General features: G+C 48.6%; 1 pseudogene; it reads left to right on the forward strand.

Moving 5' to 3' along the window:
- Window positions 1-2,228: 2,228 nt before the first annotated feature.
- On the forward strand, window positions 2,229-5,335 carry LOC139223407 (uncharacterized; annotated as a pseudogene).
- The last annotated feature ends 1,093 nt before the right edge of the window (window positions 5,336-6,428 follow it).

Below are 6,428 nucleotides of genomic sequence, written 5' to 3' on the forward strand. Positions count from 1 at the left end.
ATTCTAATCACAGCAATGGCACTCATTTTGGAGTAAACTCTCCACAGCTATTAAAAAGCCCCGCTCGGTATGATGACTGCAATGGTTGCATGCAGAAAGAGAAGTTTTCCGTGATAAGATGAGCTCAAATAAGTCGAATTTTGAGTGCTTTGTTTTGGCAGGAGAAAATACAGCAGACCGTCTGTCTTTTTATTTATCTAATATAATTCTTCTGGCCTGATGCAGGAAATTTGTATTATGTCCCATTCCCTTGGAGACGGTAAGATAAGGTAATCTGAAAATGAAAATGGTGCCACACAGAGTACCCCACCCGGTGACTCGCAACGTTTTGGTCATAGGCTGTTTTTAACCACAACAGTTCGGGGAGTGATTTGTCTCTTGGCAGGTTCGAAAGCACCATACCTCACTCCAGTCTTGGCCTCCGCCGCTTCAGATTTGCATCGATCCTTCGGTGCTCAATCAATAATAATTAGAAAAGCATTTAATGACTTTGTGAACTCTTCACCCCAGATGTTACATGATTGCGCAGCGCGGAGGTTAGCTGGTTAAGTAGAGGGAGGTAAGCATAGTGTAGTGGCTTCAAGTGTTTGCTGTAGATTTCAAGCAGCCTTTTAGGATGAGATGAGAGGCAGAAGGGGGGGGGGTGGACATTTATCACTGGTGAGGCTGCTGCTGCTAAGCAATGCAGCCACTACGTGATGCTTCATAGAGTGAAATGATGTTCAAAAACATCTCAAAATGATGCTCTTTCATTATATACTGCGTGTATATCATTTGCAATGCCTGAGGCTTCAGTTGCATAAGTTATTATACTACATGCGCGGTGTGAAATATTTGGAAGATCTTACATATTGAGACACAGCCCGATACAGCCCGAGTAGCTCAAAGCTTTAGAATTCTCATCCCTCTCTTCCTTTGTAATTGGTAGCTTTGAAAGAAAAAAGGGAAAATCAATGAGGAATAATGGCCTTTACCTTAATTCACCTCATCAGTGTACTCCATGAGAAGTTAGACCCCTTACTTTTTCAACCTGGTCTCCTAGAAATACATGTAACAACCACAACCGGAGACTGTTCTACATGATGAGACTACTGGGGAGTGACAGTGATATGCGTACCAGACCTTTGTTGCATCATCGGTTAGGTTTCAGGAACAAAACTACATGGTTAAGTTTGGTAAAGGTCATGGTTTGGGTCAAAGTAGATACACTAGGAAGTAGCCAGCCTATGTAGGTGTAGACAATCATCAGTTATCCTCACGTTAGCCCCATACACTGTATATATAACTGAGTGTGACTGCTGTGGCATCAGCTAGTCTAGTGTTTGGCATTAAGGCCGTCGCCATCTTGGCTTTGAAACTAAAAGTGATATTCATTCTGTGAAGACCCCAGTCTATGATGCCACTAATTGGCTAGTCACTATGTAATCCCACCCCAGTGCTGCCATGCTTTAGTGTCTATCGGACCATACTTTACAAAATGAACATAATGTTGTATTGAAGAAGACTTGAAAGTAGCAAACGAGACCATAAACTCATTAGGAAAGTGTTAACTGAGGTAATAAATCAAGTGAGAAGTAGAATCATTTTCTCATAGACTTCTATACAACCTGACTTATTTTTCCAACCAGTGGACTCATTCCGTATTGACTTCATTTTTCAGACCCGGAGGCTACGTCCACTTCTTTTATAGACAGAGGTCCTGCTCTCACAGTGAAGCATCTGTCCCTTGAACACAGACACCAAACTGATATTGTATGAATGTCCCATCAAACAAAACCTGCTCTCAAATTGTCAAAGTAAAGGAGCATTACTGGGATACATCCCAGATACATCACTGATGATGTGTCCCAGCGCATCCACAGATGTATGTATACACCTTCTAACTGGCTCGTCCAGTGACTCCCAGGAATAGACTGGGTGACGACCAGGAAAGTTTGGTGACAACTGGAGAGACAGAGGACCGCACAGAGAGACGGCAACCCGGGGCAGGGAAGGGTTAGCAGCCCTATCTGCATCTCCTGTGAGGGAGAACCCTAGCAAGCTACAGATCATCCCACGGATAAATACACCCAGGGGTGCCCGAGGAGGGGGGAGGATGAGCACCCCAACAGGACGGACCTAACGATGACGACTTTGGAAAATGGACAATCGACCATGACAAGCAGATGCATCTGCGGCAAAGTCTGCACGAATGACCGAGGCCTAAAAATCCATCAGGGCCGGATGAGATGCTTGGTGAAGAAGACTGCAGCACAGCGCACAGGATCAAAGCCTGGTGAGACGCAGGAGGAGCCCGGCCTGGAGACAACCCACAGAGCCCAAAACCTCTAAGTGCCCAGCACTCCTATTCCCAGCAGAGTAGTCCAGAACCATCGCATCAAGTGGCCTCAAGCAAAGCAGCACAGCCTGTGGCAACAATTTGATGAGGATACATCTAGCATCATCATTGCAACTGCAAGAGGAAATGTTGATGGCCTACTCAAGAACCTGACTACCATCATTACAAGCTTTGGGGCTGAGAGGTTTGGTGTCGAGGAGCCCAAGTCCAGCAAGCCAACGTACACCAACAACCGTAGGGCAGATAAGATCCACCGCCTGCGGAAAGAGCTGCGGATATTGGCCAAGCAGTTCAAGACAGCACCTGAGGAGGAGAAGCCACGTCTCACTGAGCTCCGTCAATCCATCCGGAAGTCCCTCAAGACCCTGCGTAGAGCTGAATGGCACAGGAGACGGAGGATGGAGAGAGCCAGGAAGCGAAGTTCCTTCCTAGCCAACCCATTTGGTTTTACAAAGCAGCTGTTAGGGCAGAAACGCAGTGGGCGGCTTGAGTGCACCCAGGAGGAAGTAGACAACTTCCTGCACAACACCCTTAGTGACCCGCACAGAGAGCAAGAGCTTGGACCACAGAGAGCTCTCCTGGACATGCCAGCCCCTCTAGTGGAGTTTAACACCTCAGATCCCACGTGGAAGGAAGTCCAGGAGGTAGTAACAGCCGCCAGGGCCAGCTCTGCCCCAGGTCCGAGCCGGGTACCCTACAAGGTGTACAAGCGCTGCCCAAACCTCCTCGGAATCCTCTGGAAGTTGCTGCGAGTGATTTGGCGAAGGGGGGCCATCGCAGACCAGTGGAGATGGGTGGAGGGCGTCTGGATACCCAAGGAAGAGAACTCAACCAGGCTGGAGCAGTTCCGATCCATCTCACTCCTCAGCGTGGAGGGAAAGGTCTTCTTTAGCATCCTGGCTAGAAGAATGACAGACTTCCTCCTAAAGAACAAGTACATCGACATCGCAGTACAGAAAGGCGGCATTCCTGGAGTCCCAGGGTGCCTGGAACACAGCGGGGTGGTCACCCAGCTAATCAGGGAGGCACGTGAGGGGAATAGCCAATGCATATGGGTCGATTCCCCATAAGCTGGTGGAAACTACCCTGGACCGACACCACATACCCTGCAAGATCAAGAACATCATCCTGAACTACTATGGGGAGTTCAGGTTGAGAGTGACATCAGGGAGCATAACATCCAACTGGCACCAGCTCGAGAAAGGGATCATAACTGGCTGCACAATCTCAGTTATCTTGTTTGCTCTTGCCATGAGCATGCTGGTGAAGGCAGCTGAGACGGAGTATAGAGGCCCCCTATCAAAGCCTGGAACTCGACAGCCCCCCATCCGCGCCTTCATGGACGACCTCACGGTGACCACCACATCCGTGCCAGGATGCAGGTGGATCCTTCAGGGCCTGGAAAAGCTCATCCGCTGGGCAAGGATGAGTTTCAAGCCAACAAAATCCAGATCCATGGTCCTGAAGAGAGGAAAAGTTGTGGACAAGTTTCGCTTTGTTGTGGACGGCGTGCCAATACCATCCATCACTGAGAAACCAGTCACTAGCCTAGGAAAGGTTTTTGACTGCAGCCTCAGAGACACAGCGTCAGTCCAAGCGACCACCAAGAAGCTTGAGGCCTGGTTGTCTAAAGTGGACAAGTCTGACCTACCCGGCAGGTTCAAGCCATGGCTATACCAACATGGCATCCTGCCCCGCGTACTCTGGCCGTTGCTGGTCTATGAGGTGACTTTGTCCACTGTAGAGACCCTGGAGATAAAGATCAGCTCCTACCTCCGAAGATGGCTGGGTCTCCCACGTAGTCTCACAAGTGCTGCTCTGTACAGCAGGAGCAATAAACTCCAGCTTCCCTTCAGCAGCCTGGAAGAGGAATTCAGGATTTCCTGCACAAGAGAGGCACTAGCCTACCGAGACTCAAGTGACACCAGAGTGGCATCAGCAGGCATAGTGGTGAGGACGGGCAGGAAATTTAAAGCTCAAGAGGGGCTGGAGGTCCCGGCTGAGACACAAGGCGCTGGTGGGCTCGGTGGGAGCCATCCCTCAGCCACGGTGCGACCTGGCCCAAGGCAAGGACAGACGCCATCTTGTCCTGGAGGAGGTACGGGCAGGTGTTGAGCATGCGGCAGCAGGGGGCTTCAACAAGGTGGAAAGGAGAGCAGGAGAGAGAACTGACCTGGAATGACATCTGGAAGGCAGAGCCACAGCGGATCAAGTTCATCATCCAAGCTGTCTACGATGTGCTACCAAGTCCATCTAACCTGCACGTCTGGGGAAAGAGTGATCTTCCAACTTGTCCTCTCTGCCCAGGACGGGGCACATTGGAGCACATCTTGAGCAGCTGCCCAGCAGCCCTTAGCGAAGGACGCTACCGTTGGCGCCACGACCAAGTGCTAAAGACAGTGGCCAAGACCATCTCCACTGCAGTGGCCAACAGACAGACCCACACAAAGGAGAAAATACTTTTTGTGAAAGCCGGAGAAAAGCCACGACCACAGACAACATCAGCAGCCAGCCTACTCTCATCGGCATCTGACTGGGAACTGTGGGTTGACTTGGGCAGGCAGCTCAAGTTCCCAGAGTACATAACACCGACCTCTTTGAGACCAGATATGGTGCTAACATCTGTCTCCTCCAAGCAAGTTCTCTTATTGGAGCTAACAGTCCCCTGGGAGGACCGCATGGAGGAGGCCAATGAGCGCAAGCGGCTCAAATATCACGAGCTCACAGAGGAATGCTGGAAAAGAGGCTGGAAAGCCCGCTGCAAGCCAGTAGAGGTAGGATGTCGAGGCTTTGCTGCCCGCTCCCTCAGCAAGATCTACACCCTGCTTGGCATCACAGGGGCTGCAAAGAAGAGAGCCATCAGGTCTACCACAGAGGCTGCAGAGAGAGCCTCGAGGTGGATCTGGATTAAAAGGTCAGAGAAATGGGCCAACGCTGCTGGGACACAAGTCGGGGTCTGATCACCCCCGACTGGGTCGCCTGAGGGAGGGTGTCTGATGTTGAAAGACCCGAAACACCCGATGAGCTCAGGATACATACATCACTGATGATGTGTCCCAGCGCATCCACGGATGTATGTATACACACGGATTAATAAATTACTTCGTAAAAGTAACAACACAAGACCTGTGAAAAGTCATTAACTTATTTAGTTAATGAGGCAACTGAGATGGTACAAAGTGTGCATGCATGATATTTTATTATCGGAAGCTAATGCAAGCTGTCATTGCATGAGAGTCTTGTTTCCTTAAACCGACTGGTCTCAAAAGTGAGCTCACAGGGAGTGCCTTGCAGATGTATGATAATTTCTGCCCGAGATCAATAAAGATATGCGGGGCTCGTTTACATAAAATATATTAGGCTACGAGAAATGGCCTGTGCCAAAGTTTTCCTTTAAAAGAGATATTTCACTTTGTTAGTGCATTTTAAGGCTGTCGCAGGGTGCCCCCATATACAGTATGTTAATGAACAGTCAACCACTGACAAGTTCTGCTCTGGAAATCCATAGTCATTAATGTTGAGGTTCTTCTCATCAGAAATTACAAACAGGCAAAATGAGTTAAGTTATAAAAATCAATGCAATAACACTATCATCCTCTGCACTGCAGCAGTTCAGACTGACCGGAGAGAAATTCAATTGTGAATGCACCACATTTAGAGATAAAAAAAAAAAAAAAAGCATCATCGCTGACAATATGAGCCACTGATGTGTTTATCTGTTAATTAAATCATATGGAGATGAGCATGTTTGTCAGATATGCTCTGCTAAAGCTCAGTTACAAACACATATGAACTCAGCCTTCCTATATTCTCAGTTGTACTCAAACAGGCTTGATTCCAGTCTTGTCATTCCTCCTGTGATCCCGTACTGGCATGAGGCTGAGCTTCTGATATTATTAAAACAAAACTCTTGGTTTTATCTGGATTATTTGCCTGAGTGTGGAAGTAAATACAGTCCGGTGCCAAAGTGTTAGTATTGGCAGGGTGGACTGTGTTGCACGTTTCTATCTGTCTCCGCCACAGCTGATAGTTGTACTCATCCAACACTGCTGAGCTCTAATTCTCATGTGTGAAATGATTTTCCTCTCCG

Source organism: Pempheris klunzingeri, chromosome 24 (genome assembly GCF_042242105.1).
Source record: "Pempheris klunzingeri isolate RE-2024b chromosome 24, fPemKlu1.hap1, whole genome shotgun sequence".
Classification (NCBI taxonomy): Eukaryota; Metazoa; Chordata; class Actinopteri; order Acropomatiformes; family Pempheridae; genus Pempheris; species Pempheris klunzingeri.